Consider the following 13,802-nt stretch of genomic DNA (forward strand, 5'->3'; position numbering starts at 1 on the left):
AGTTACCCAGACTCCACCCCACGAGGGATCATGGAGTTGTTAAAAGACTAATACAGCAACCCATTCCAGTCATTCTCCATTCACAGGGACTGGAATTATTCTAGCTGCGTGGAAGAGCAGAAATGGGCCTGGGTTTGCTTTTTATATTTCTTTCTTTCTTCCTTCCTTCCTTCCTTCCTTCCTTCCTTCCTTCCTTCCTTCCTTCTTTCTTTCTTTCTTTCTTTCTTTCTTTCTTTCTTTCTTTCTTTCTTTCTTTCTTTCTTTCTTTCCGGCTTGTTAAAAGCGTAAATGGTCTGTTTCTTCTTCATATCCAGAAGTGTTGATGCGCCAAGTGCAAAACCACTCGGCTGCAGGAAAACTCCCAGTTCTGCATTAAGTCCCTTCGTTCATTCCCTTTTATCACTGAATTCGGGACATTCTCTTCCTGCCTGAAAACTGCTCCCTTGTAGCTATTTCTATCCCGGGTGGACTGAATGTTGAAGGCACGGAAAGCACAGGACTTCGTTCATGTTGGAATTCCACTGAAAAGAAGAAAAAAAATCTAGTCTCTGAAACAGAATTTTTTTGCATCCCTGCTTTAATTCTCTGAAAATAATAATCCAGATGCTTAACCCTTGCTGGTATTTTCTAAGTCAGAGGAACACTGCTAAGATTTCCAGGGGGAAGATTATTGCTAGTAAACAGTAAACAGAGCTATTTATTCAGTGGGTTCTGACAGGTTCTGGAGAACCGGAAGCAGAAACTTTGAGTAGTTCAGAGAACCGGCATAGAGGCTGCCTCCCAGCTAAATTCTTTTGTTGCCCTTCCACAGGAGAACGAGGAGCTGGAAAGCAGGTTAGTGGGGTGGGGAGGGAATGGGGATTTTGCAGTATCCTCCCCGTGCCACGCCCACAAAGCCACACCCACAAAGCCACATCCCACCCACAAAGCCACGCCCACAGAACCGGTGGTAAAATGTTTTGAATCCCACCAGTGGTTTTATTCCTTTTCCAGCTAGGGACTCTGTTGCCTATTTGGATTACTTCCATGGTTTTTGAATAATAACTTGGGCAAAAAGAGATTGTTCAAGTGAAATGTCAGTTTAGCTCAGAATATTAAAAGGATAATTAAGAAACAAAGAGATATTTACTGACTGTGATATTTACTCCCTAAGCCACGATCGATCATTTTCCTGGACTATCCTGGGGCATGCTGTACAATCTTGGCAGTTCCTTTGCTACTTCTTGTACGGCTTTCTGCTTTTATCGGTCGGAAGATACGAGCAAGAGTCATCGGATATCGCAGCACACAATTTTAATTTCAGAGGTTGCCCCAAAGAAGAGGGAGTCAAACTATTCTCCAAGGCACCTGAGGGCAGGACAAGAAGCAATGGGTGGAAAATAATCAAGGAGAGAAGCAACTTAGAACTTAGGAGAAATTTCCTGACAGTTGGAACAATTAACCAGTGGAACACAAGTTGCTTCCAGAAGTTGTGGGTGATCCAACACTGGAGGTTTTTAAGAAGAGGTTGTATAACCATTTGTCTGAAGTGGGTTAGGGTTTCCTCCCTAAGCAGGTGGTTGGACTAGAAGACCTCCAAGGTCCCTTCCAACTCTGTTATTCTATTCTATTCTAATTTACTGTTTCTATACTAATACAACCATTGTGTTAAATTATGTTGGTGGGGTTTTATACACTTTGTGCCTCCCGCAGAGCAAAATCTGCAAGTGGTCCAATTTAGGCTCAATTTTTATTTAGAAATAAGCCCTATCACATTTGGGCAAGATTCTGGAGCGTTGCCTATTCCTGCCCGCTTGGTGTCATCTGCAGATTTGATCTCTCCCCTCGTCCAAATCATTGATGAAGATGTTGAAGAGTCCTGGGCCTAAAACAGAGCCTTGGGGTAGCCCACTCCTCACTTCCTTCCATGTAGATGTATTTCCATTGAGGACCATCAATAAATGTAAACAGAGCACTACTCATGTTTCAGTATCGATTCTGTCGCTCAATTGTGCAATATTGTTGAAAAATTCACAAGAATAATGTTGATCTATTACCTTAATTCAGGAAAATAAAATTAGGTCAGAAGGAAAAACTTTTAAGATTTGTCTGAAAAGGTCCTTTCCACTTTCTCAGTTGCCTTCTAAGCTTCCAGCCCTCTTTGTCTTCCAGATACGACTAAGGCTACGGTTTCATTTTTATTTGGATCTGGGTCAAGTCACCTCAAGTCAACGTTTATTACAAAGCTTCTCCTTGTCAAATTTGGGTGTCTTGATTTGACACATGTTCAAAGGCAATTTAACCCACTCTGTACAAATGGCCAAACTGTAATGCCGGCTGGGGAATGATGGGATTTGAAGTCCACAAGTTGCCAAGTTGGGAGATTCCCTGGGCTTAGTGGTCAGGTCCTCTATAACTCCCGATTCCTCACCTATCATGGCTACCCAACATCTCTAGATCCTGATTCTTCCTTCTTTTCTGGTCTTCTGGAAACAACTCATTTCCCCACATGAAAAACTCAGCTATTTTGGAGATTTTGGAGAAGGGATATTTGAAATCTAAACCGATGGGGCAGAATGGACTCCGGCCTCTCAGCTTTTTGCTAGGGGAAAGAACTTGCAAAGGCCAAGAAAACTGTTGAGGTTGTTAACAACTTTTAAAACGCTTTGGACTAAATCTTACAAGATATTTAGATCACAATTTCATTGAGAGACAAAATGTGTTGCTCCTATTTTTCTGGCTTAGAAGATTTTGCATTGCAGCCAAATCTTTTCGTTTCAAGTTTCCTTCCATCAGTTTGAGAACTTTTGATACAAAATCGCATCTCTGAAGGAGCCGATTAAAATAAAAACAAGCTCAATTATTTTTTCTTCTCTAAATGCTCCATTGCTGAAGCTTCTTACATACAAATACGTGCTGCATTTATGTACAAATACTTTGCTTTTTTTTCCACAAAGTAAACTGAACAAATTAAGCTATAATACTTGGTGTGTCTTTTGTTGCATTCTCTGTCCATGGTGCTGATAGAGAACAGAAACATTTGCATGCAAGCAACATTTTAATCCTGACCCGTATTTGTTTCTTTGTTTGTTTGTTTAGTCAAACATGTACAAGATAACAGGTAGAAGTATAAACATGGACATAAACAAAGGAAATGAGTAGAAATAAATGGGAACAGTAAGACAGGGATGGAAGGCACGCTGGTGAGCTTATGCACACCCCCTTTACGGACCTTTTAGGGAATGGGGTGAGGAGATCCACGGTGGACAGTTTGAGGTTGGAGCTGTGGGGGATTTGAGGATGTAACAACGGAGTCAGGGAGAGCATTCCAGGCGTTGACCACTCTGTGGCTGAAGTCGTATTTTCTGCAATTGAGTTTGGAACGGTTTGCTTTGAGTTTGTATCGATTGTTTGCCCGTGTATTATTGAGGTTGAAGCTGAAGAAGTTGTTGACAGATAGGACATTGTAGCAAAACAATTTTATGTACTACGCTTAGGTCCAACCGCAGGCGGTGTAGTTCTAGGTTGTCCAAGCCCAAATTTTCGAGCCTGGTGGCATCAGGGATTCTGTTGTGAGCAGAGGAGAGGAGGACTCTTCTCGTGAAACACCTCTGGACTCGCTCAATCGTGTTAATGTCCGATATACAGTGTGGATTCCAGGCAGACGAGCTGCATTCGAGGATTGGTCTGGCAAAGGTTTTTTGTGTCTCCACCAATTCCACCAGTGGAGATTCAGAATGAGCATTTCTAGAATTAAGTTTTCAAAGTTTCGGTAACACTATGTGTTGTCGTTTGTTTGAATGTATGCTTGTTTATCAATATTGCTGAATCTGAAGATACTTTGAAATATTTAGATATTAAGGTTAAACAGTATTTGTAACACAGTGGAAGCACAGATTCTATGCTGGCAGGTTGTACGATTAACTCTAAAAAGTATCTTTGTTTTGGAGATTACTCACTTGTTACTTTTGATGATGTGTGTTTGAAGATATGGAGAGACACCTGAAATGCTTCTATAGAATTTGGGGGTTAAAATGGGAATTAAGAAGATGGCTGCCCAGGGTAAATGCCATTGCCAAATTTTATAGTGATTTTATAGTGTCATTAATTTGACTTGGATCACTGAAAATACCATCGCCAGTCATTCTGTGAAGTAATATTAGAGAATATATTCCCATATTTGGGCATATCAGGGGTTGTGACACAATAAATAAATACCTATTTCCCTGGTCTAGCTGATAAAGGAGGAGAGCCTGTGGCTTAGTGGCTAATACAATTGCCTAATATGTAATACAGCTCAGGTTCTAATCCCAGTAAGGCTATGGCTAGCTGATGAGAGCTAAATAGCTTGAAATAGATCTATACTAGTCTCCCTTTATTTATTTATCTTTACACACACACACACACACAGTATCATTGAATAAATATAAGTGAAATATAAATAACTAAGTAACATTTCTATAAGAACAGCACAATGGCCTAGAGGTGGAATTCTTATCTCACAATCAGAAGGCTGTGAGTTCGATTCTAGGTAGGGACAGATATTTCTCTCTCTGGGTGCAAAGAGAAAATATCTGCTGTGAACTCTGCATAGGCTTCAAGAAGGGCATCTGGCCAGCAAATGCTGAATTCCATTCAGTCACCCCAACACTATCCCAAGGCAAGGCATTACAAGGTTAAAAAAAATCTATAAAATTAGGCATCGTGATAGGGTTTTTTAAAATTAATAATAAGCATTACTTTCCTTATTTCCATACGTTTTGTTTAAAAACATGTGGATGGGATTATATGGATTAAAGTACCCCCTCCACCTTGGCCAGGAGTGATTGGTCCAATTACCTCCTAGGTCAATGCAGGAAATTAAAAGGAAAGGAGGTTTGTGCCTTCCGCATCCCTTAGGAAAAACAGGAGCTTCACTTGCAATGAACAAACGAAGAAACATAATCTAGCAGAATGCTGTTTTTGTAGCATCCCCATATCCAGACACAGCACTTGCATTTAGCTTTATGGCCGAGGTCAGTTTAATAATTTCCTTATTTGCAAATGATGGGATAATCTTTAGTAATGGGGGCAGAAGCTGGGTGAGAATTCCTTGTGTAATTTTTATGGCAAAGGTTTTAATTTCATGGATACAGTGCAAAAGGGCATCACAAAATTCTAGGTGGTAAAATAAATGATGGAAACTACCTAACAGAAGCCCGATTGCAAACAGATATGTGTGTGTTTGTATGCATAAACACACACACACAAACATATATATATATATTTGTGAGAGAGATGCATGTAGATATATGTATTATTCTGAAACTGAATTGCATATCACAGTTGAAGAGCTAATTTGAGTGCTCCATTCCAGCTGGTGGGGCAGATGGTAAGAGCCGCAGGAGGCTGCTTGCTGGTCAAAGGCTAACGCATCGGCACAAAACAGTGTAATGTGTGGATGTGGGAAAAAATTCCACTTTAAGCTCATTAGCTTCATTTCAACAAAACTATGATCGTACATGTGCAGGGTGGCTGGTTGGGTAGACGAAACATCAGAATTGTGGGAACACCGTCAGAAATGCAGATGGCAGCCCATCAAAAGGTGAATTTATCTACTCTGTTTTTCTTCTGGTTATGAATAAGAGAATAACAGATTTGGAAGGGACCTTGGAGGTCTTCTAGTCCAACCCCCTGCCCAGGCAGGAGACCCTACACCACTTCAGACAAATGGTTGTCCAATCTCTTCTTAAGAACCTCCAGTGTTGGAGCATCCACAACTTCTGGAGGGAAGCCCTTCCACTGCTTAATTGTCCTCCCTATCAGGAAAGTCTTCCTTAATTCCAGATTGCTTCTTTCCTAGATTAGTTTCCATCTGTTGCTTCTTGTCCTGCCCTCTGGTGCTTTGGAGAATAGCTTGATTCCCTCTTCTTTGTGGCAGCCTTTTAGATATTGGAAGACTCTGCTATCATGTCATCCCTTGTCCTTCTTTTCATTCAACTAGACATACCCAGTTCCTCCAATTGTATTTTTTAGCCTCCAGTCCCCTAATCATCTTTGTTGCTCTTCTCTGCATTCTTTCTAGAGTCTCCACATCTTTTCTACATCTGGATGCAAATATTCCAAGTGTGGCCTTCCCAAGGCCTTATAAAGTGGTATTAACACTTCGTGTGATCTTGATTCTCTCCCTCTGTTGATGCAGCCTAGAACTGTGTTAGCTTTTTTGGCAGCTGCTGCACACAGCTGGCTCCTATTTAAATGCTTCTCCACTAGGACTCCAAGATCCCTCTCACAATTACTGCTATTGAGGAAGGTACCACCTATCCTGTACCTGTGCATTTCGTTTTTTTGCCTAAATGTAGAACCTTCCTTTTTTCACCATTGAATTCCATTTTATTAGATAGTGTCCAATGTTCAAGTTTGTCCAGATCCTTCTGTATCTTAAGCCTGTCTTCTAGAGTGTTGGCTATTCCTGCCAACTCGGTGTCATCTGCAAATTTGATGAGTTCCCTATCTATCCCCTCATCCAAATCATTGATGAAGATGTTGAAGAGTCCTGGGTCTAAAACAGAGCCTTGGGGTACTCCACTGCATACTTCCCTCCATGAAGATGTATTTCCATTGAGGACTATCAATAAATGTAAACAGAGCACTACTCATGTTTCAGTATTGAGTCTGTCACTCAATTGCGCAATATTGTTGAAAAATTCATAAGAATACTGTTTATCTATTACCTTAATTCAGGAAAATAAAATTAGGTCAGAAGGAAAAACTTTAAGATTTGTCTGAAAAGGTCCTTTCCACTTTCTAAGTTGCCTTCTAAGTTTCCAGCCCTCTTTGTCTTCCAGATATGACTAAGGCTACTGTTTCATTTTTATTTCGATCTGGGTAAAGTCACTTCAAGTCAAAGTCTATTACAAAGACTAGAACAACCTAAAAACACTCAGTTTAACGTTCTAGAATAAAATAATCAATAACAAATAAAATCTATTATCAAAACCACAATCCAATCTGTCAGTGGCACACAAACACAACCGAGGATGGCCTGGCTCTAATGTCACATCAATGGCCTTGATCCAGGAGGAGGAGAATTTGTCTGGGAGGATTAATGGAGCAAGGCCTGGAAGAAAAAAACAAATTTAGCTTTAACCAGGAAATTACAGAAGCCATACAGATTCTAATCAAAGAGGATTAGGGGCCTGGAGACTAAAACATAGGAATAACGGTTGCAGGAACTGGGTATGTCTAGTTTAATGAAAAGAAAGGACCAGGGGAGACATGATAGCAGCCTTCCAATATCTCAGGGGTTGCCACAAAGAAGAGGGAGTCAAGCTATTCTCCAAAGCACCTGAGGGCAGAACAAGAAGCAGTGGGTGGAAACTAATCCAGGACAGAAGCAACTTAGAACTAAGGAGAAATTTCCTAACAGTGAGGACAATTAACCAGGGGAACAACTTGCCTCCAGAAGTTGTGAATGCTCCAACACTGGAAGACTTTAAGAAGAGGTGGGATAACCATTAGTCTGAAGTGGTGTCCAACCTCCTGCTTAAGCAGGGGGCTGGACTAGAAGACCTCCAAGGTCCCTTCCAACTCTGTAATTCAGTTAACTCAAGGCGTCTTGCTTTGACTTTTATCAACCGGGCCCCAAATTTATGTTTGTTGCGTTAATGACACTCTCTACCCACAAGATTCTCAGTCGTCAGGTCAGCTTTTTCTTTTCAAAGGCAACTAGACTGTTTCTTCCTTGAGGAAGAAGAAGAGTTTTCGCTTCTCATCCAGGAAGCTTCATCAGTTTTGATAAAGGCAAGGGAGAGGGGGCAGAATTGGAAGGATTGGTACTGACTGGATCCAGTCATTTAAGTACAAAGCCAGTATGATTTTCATCCACACAGAAGTATTATGTGGCTAAAAGCAGCGCATTTGATCTGTATGTGAAGAAGGTTGATTATATAATTAGATTATCAAAGGGGAGCATTTCCAGCTATAAATAGGTTTCCAGCCGGAGTTCAGAAGGAATCAATTGTTTGGCATGTTTGATGCCCTATTTTGGGGCGATGCTGGAGGAGAATCGAGTGTGTGGAAGAAAGAAAAATAGACTGAAAATGACTCCCAATGGAGGACTGGTTGCCTCAGGCACTGGAGCACTCTTTTCCATCAAGGCTTTAAAACAAATTCTTCTCTTCTCTTCTCTACTCTTCTCTATTGTTCTATTCCATCTCCTCTCCTCTTCTATTCCATCTTCTCCTCTCCCCTTCTCTCCCATTCCATTCGATCTTCTCTTTTCTTCTCTTCTTTTCTCCTCTCTTCCATCTTCTCTCCTCTCTGTTCCCCTCCCTTTCCCTTCCTTCCCTTCTCCTCCTTTCCTCCTCCTCTCTCTTCTTCTCCCATCTCTTCTTGTCTTCCCAAGTCCCCCCCCTCTCTCTCTTTGTGTGTGTGTGTGTGTGTAGGGAGTAGGGTGTCAATCCTGGATGCTTTTTGTGATTTAGTTGATTGCAATATTTAAATTTAATCTTCCATGAAAGATTTAAATTGGTAGCATTAGAATTGAAATTTGCAAGCACGGTTCTATAAAGTGCTTGGAAGACGCGGTTTATATTTTTTGGAGGATAAGGGGGGGAATTTTCATTGAACTATTTCCTTTTCTTTTGAAAGCGAAATGATGCTTTGAGAATGTCTACAATTTCAGTGCAAGACCTGAGTATGGGCAGCGCCTAATTGCCAAATTTACAAAAAAAAAGGACAATTTTAGAAAATTAGAAGGACTTGGATTGTATCAGCAATGAATCCACTTTCTCATCTTTTGAACACTGCAATTCATGATTTCCCTTTTGAAATAAATATTCACAATCGGCGGCATATGGATTTCAAACTTCACTTCTGTTCTCATTTTGTCTTTTTCCCCCAAAGGCATCAATCCACGTGGAATGATCGCCACCTGGTGGTGCATAGTATAAAATGCATTTATTTCCTTTGTGGAAAACTTTTCAAAAGAGGCTTGGCAGCGTAAGGAGTGTTTGATTTTCATTAACCAAAGCAGCTTTTATCTCGATTGCCCTTTTCTTCGTGAGTATCTGGGGTGTCCCTTTCATCTTAAACCACTGAGATGCAAACTACGGTTTGAACCAAGTCAGTATAGAATAAAGTAGAGCTTTATCCAGAAACTTTGGATTTATTAGGAAACAAGTTTTGCTTCCACAAAACTTAGAATTCACTTTGGCTTTCCAGGAGGGTAATCAAAATCATCCTGAGGTAAAATATTGACCTCAGGAATTTTCAATTCTCTTTTACCGGAGGGAATTCAATCTTAAAGTAATTGGGGGAATTATAGATAAAAGAAATTTTCAGATAAAGGGGAACTTTAATTTAATTCTGATGAATTTGGTAAAGATCCCTAAATTTTAGCTCTGAAGAGGAAACATCCTATATTTTGGGCAAGAAATGTAATTCATGGGTGCTCAAGATGTGACCTCTATAGGAAAAAGGGAGGGCTGCCTTGTGGCGAAGTGGTGGCAAATAAATTTCACAAATAAATACAATCTTAATAATTGGGCAAAATTTCTGATGAGAAGATTTGGCTCCCTCTTAAATCTGATCGATTCAACTCACCCTCCAAGCAGCTTCCCTTCCAGGATCTTAAAACTTGAAGAATAGAATGAACTTCTGGGGAAGATGCTACGGAGGGTTTCCTCATATATAGGCCTTTCCCAACGTAAATGAGAAATGTTGCTCCTGTCCCATAGGACTCTAAATCCAATCAATCAGTCAAATATAGAGCTGGAAGGGACCTTGGAGGTCTTCTAGTCCAACCCCCTGCTCAAGCAGGAGACCGTCAGGTGGCTCTCCAGTCTCTTCTTAAAATCCTCCAGTGATGGGACACCCACAATTCCTGGAGGCAACTTCTGTTCCACTGGTTGATTGTTCTCGCTGTTAGGAAGTTTCTCATTAATTCCAAGTTGCTTCTCTCCTTGGTTAGTTTCCACCCATTGCTTCTTGTCTTGTATTCTTTGGTGCTTTGGAGAATAAGTTGACCCCCTCTCTTCTTTGGGGCAGCCCCTCAAATGCTGGAAGACTGCTGTCAGTCTGCTATTGTTGGTCATTTTAATATGTTTATTTTGTACTTGTATGTTTCCCCTTCCCGTTTAAGTTGTTCGCCGCCCTGAGTCCCTTTTAGGGAATAGGGCGGCATATAAATAAAATAAAACTTAAACTTAAACTTAAACTATCATGTCCCCCCTGGTCCTTCTTTTCTCTACTGGCCAGACCCCAATCCTGCAACCGTTCTTCCTATGTTTTAGTCTCCAGGCCTTTGATCATCCTTGTTGCTCTTCTCTGCACTTTTTCCAAAGTCTCTACATCTTTTTTGTAATGTGGTGACTAAAACTGGATGCAGCCTTCCACATGTGGCTTTACTAAGGCTTGATAAAGCTTCACGTGATTTAAACTACACTATACTTCACATGAGGGAGACGCGGTGGCCCAGCGGCTAAGAGGCTGAGCTTGTGGATCAGAAAGGTCGGCAGTTTGGCGGTTCGAATCCCTAGCGCCGCTTAACAGAGTGAGCTCCTGTGACTTGTCCCAGCTTCTGCCAACCTAGCGGTTCGAAAGCATGTAAAAAATGCAAGTAGAAAAATAGGAACCACCTTTGGTGGGAAGGGAACAGCGTTCCATGCGCCTTTGGCGTTTAGTCACACCGGCCACTTGACCACGGAGACATCTTAGGACAGCGCTGGCTCTTCGGCTTTGAAACGGAGATGAGCACCGCCCCCTAGAGTCGGGAACGACTAGCACAGATGTGCGAGGGGAACCTTTGCCAAACATGATTGAAATTACATTGTTTGATCTCTCATGAAGTTCTCTTTTGGACCTGAAATATACTTTCACCTTTGGAGAAAGAACTGTTCTACTTTGTTTATTTTTTACTGTTGCAGAGTAACAACATAAATCAAGGATCCTGCAGCAGAGATCCCATGAAGTGGGCAATCTTTTGGCAGCTTTCTGATCGGTTCTGTGGTGAGTTGATCACACATGACTTCAACCCCTGGAGACATTCCTCCCCAACGCATCCAGGAGAAGCAATAAATGCCAGAAAGAGGAGCAGTAGGTTAAATAATTGCCTTCCCAGACACATTTTCACCGGAGACAGACAAAATTGTAGTTGCTTCCAACAGAAATATAGAATTTTCCAGATGGAACAGAGAAATAGCCGTTTGTAGCCAGAACGGCTTTTAAGTTTTTGGACACCATCCTATATTTTGCAGTTTGTCCAAAAGCCAAGGATGGGAGCCAGTCACAGAAAATGCTCAGTAGCCACCCCCAAAAAAGTTTTATTATTATTTTTATACAGATTTACACATATTATAGAAACGTCCTCTCCTTTACCTAACCCGTTTCATGTCATAACTTGGTTTTCGCTTTCAGCCAAATTATTTTCTTCCATTATTTTCCATTTTTTATACTCATTTTTTTCTTAGTACATAAACAATATCTTCAGTTGCCCCTTCAAAAATTGCCCCAAATTATTGTTTCATATTTCTCTATTGGTCTCTTTTACTATAAACAATATACATCCTCTAGTTACGTTTTGACATAGAGGGCATTTCCTTCCATTTTTTTTTCTACAATTAGCCATGGACTATACTTTCTTTATTTCTTAATTAGTTGCATAACAATAGCCATCATATTACTATTCCCTTTAATCTACTAATACAGCTCTTTCCCCCTTTCTTCCTCCTTTATCCATTTTATTTTGGGCTGCCAAGAATTCCACTTTCAATCATTTTTCTTCTTCTCCCCCTTCTTCTTCTTCTTCTTCTTCTTCTTCTTCTTCTTCTTCTTCTTCTTCTTCTTCTTCTTCTTCTTCTTCTTCTTCTTCTTCTCCTCCTCCTCCTCCTCCTTCCTCCTCCTCCTCCTCCTCCTTCCTGTTTTTATGACTATGGTATCTTTTCTTCAGTGTATTCATTTTTATTATTCTGGTACCTTTCCCTGGGGTTTTCCCCTGTTCTCCTCTCTTCCTTACTATTTTATGATTTCGTTTTTTGGGGGGGGGGGGATCTCCCACTTTGTCTGCCTTTTCTTTGTGACTGAAAATCCCAGTGAAATCATCTGCCTGCATCTTATTTTCAAATTTTCTTTCTTCCACCTTATCTGGCCAATATTCTTAAGTTCCAGCGTTTTATTGCACCATTGATTATTGCGTATAATAATTTAAATTTGAACATCCCGATTCTATTTTGAGGGAAGTAACCTACAGGAGCCCTTATGAACAAATATTTAGACATTCCTTAATAATGGCGCAATTGGAGTATTAAACAATACATGCCATTCGGGATTTGTAAAGTCAACCTGCTCCCCAGTGTCAAAGCATGGAATATCAGCCAGTTATGGTTAATTTTTCAAGTGAAAAGACAGAATTGTTTATAATTCCATTTGGTTTATGTTTGTGGTCAAATATGAACAAAGTAGAGTTGTCCCATGTACGTCTGGAGACAATTGGGACTGTGGGAACTGGATCCTTTCATCAGTAGGAAAAGTAATTATCAGTGTCAAGAAAAGAATAATAACACAACCTCGTCTGCTGTGGTAGAATGGATGAAAACCATGTGAATTAGTCCTTGGTTTAGGGTTCAGGTTGACACACTTCCTGGAAAGAATAGAATAGAATAGAATAGAATATCGGAATAAAGAATAGGAATAGGAATAGGAATAGCAATAGCAATAGCAATAGCAATAGAATGCAATAGTATAGAATAGAATAGAATAGAATAGAATAGAATAGCAGAGTTGGAAGGGACCTTGGAGATCTTCTAGTCCAACCCCCTCTCAGGCAGGAAACCATACACCACTTTCAGACAAATGGTTCTCCAACATTTTCTTGAAAACTTCCAGTGTTGGAGCATTCACAACTTCTGGAGGCAACTTCTGTTCCACTGATGAATTGTCCTCACTGTCAGGAAATTTCTCCTCGGTTCTAAGTTGCTTCTCTCCTTGATTAGTTTCCACCCATTGCTTCTTGTCCTGCCCTCAGGTGCCTTGGAGAATAGCTTGACTCCCTCTTCTTTGGGGCAACCCCTGAGATATTGGAAGACTGCTATCATGTCTCCCCTGGTCCTTCTTTTCATTCAACTAGACACACCCAGTTCCTGCAACGGTTCTTCATATGTTTCAGCCTCCTTGTTGCTCTTCTCTGTGCTCTTCCTTGAGCAATTTTCAAGAGCAATTAGCTCTGCTTTGCGTGATAATGCACTCTGCCCTTGGGATTGCTGTAGGGATTTTTACAGTACATGCCAAGTCCTTTAAACTCTTTCAAGTACAATATAAGTAAATATATTTTAGCACTGGCTCGTTGATCTTGCTCCAGCTTTCCTTTGGTTTCTTCTTGTCAGTGCAATCAATCTTGTCAACAAGGCACTAAGGACAGTATTAAATTAAGGCAATTCATCTTGGGTCATCTTCCCTTCCTGCCAGGAAGTTGTACGAATAAGGAATGGCTTCCTTTGGCTTAAAAGATGAAAGCCAGAAGATTTTTGTTGTCAGAGCCCTGCGGTTGGATGGCCTTGCAGTCCAAGGGACTCAATGCAGGAGTCTTCTTCTCCAGCCCCAGAGATCAAAGGACTCCATTCTTTGGCTTCCTTCCTTCTCATCAGGTGGCCAAAGTCTTTGAGTTTCCTCTTCAGGATCCGGCCTTCTAAAGAGTAGCCAGGGTTGATCTCTAGGACTGACCGGTTGGATGGCCTTGCAGTCCAAGGGACTCAATGCAGGAGTCTTCTTCTCCAGCACCAGAGTTCAAAGGCCTCCATTCTTTGGCTTCCTTCCTTCTCCTTAGGTGGCCAAAGTCTTTGAGTTTC

At 40.9% G+C, this 13,802-nt stretch overlaps 1 protein-coding gene across 2 annotated transcripts in view; it reads left to right on the forward strand.

Moving 5' to 3' along the window:
• The window catches only part of KCNIP4 (potassium voltage-gated channel interacting protein 4), a 231,698-nt gene that overhangs the window by 20,969 nt on the left and 196,927 nt on the right, over positions 1-13,802 (forward strand). Inside the window, exon 2 of one of the 2 annotated variants that reach the window (XM_087724906.1) lies at positions 10,887-10,968. The gene's annotated coding sequence lies outside the window, so the exon portion shown is untranslated. Of the gene's footprint in view, positions 1-10,800; positions 10,969-13,802 lie in introns of those variants that run through there. The other variant, XM_087724905.1, reaches the window with a different exon arrangement.

This window comes from Thamnophis sirtalis, unplaced genomic scaffold, assembly GCF_051295495.1.
Source record: "Thamnophis sirtalis isolate CommonGarterSnake01/CBP01778 unplaced genomic scaffold, rThaSir2_p1.2 scaffold_10, whole genome shotgun sequence".
NCBI lineage: Eukaryota > Metazoa > Chordata > Lepidosauria > Squamata > Natricidae > Thamnophis > Thamnophis sirtalis.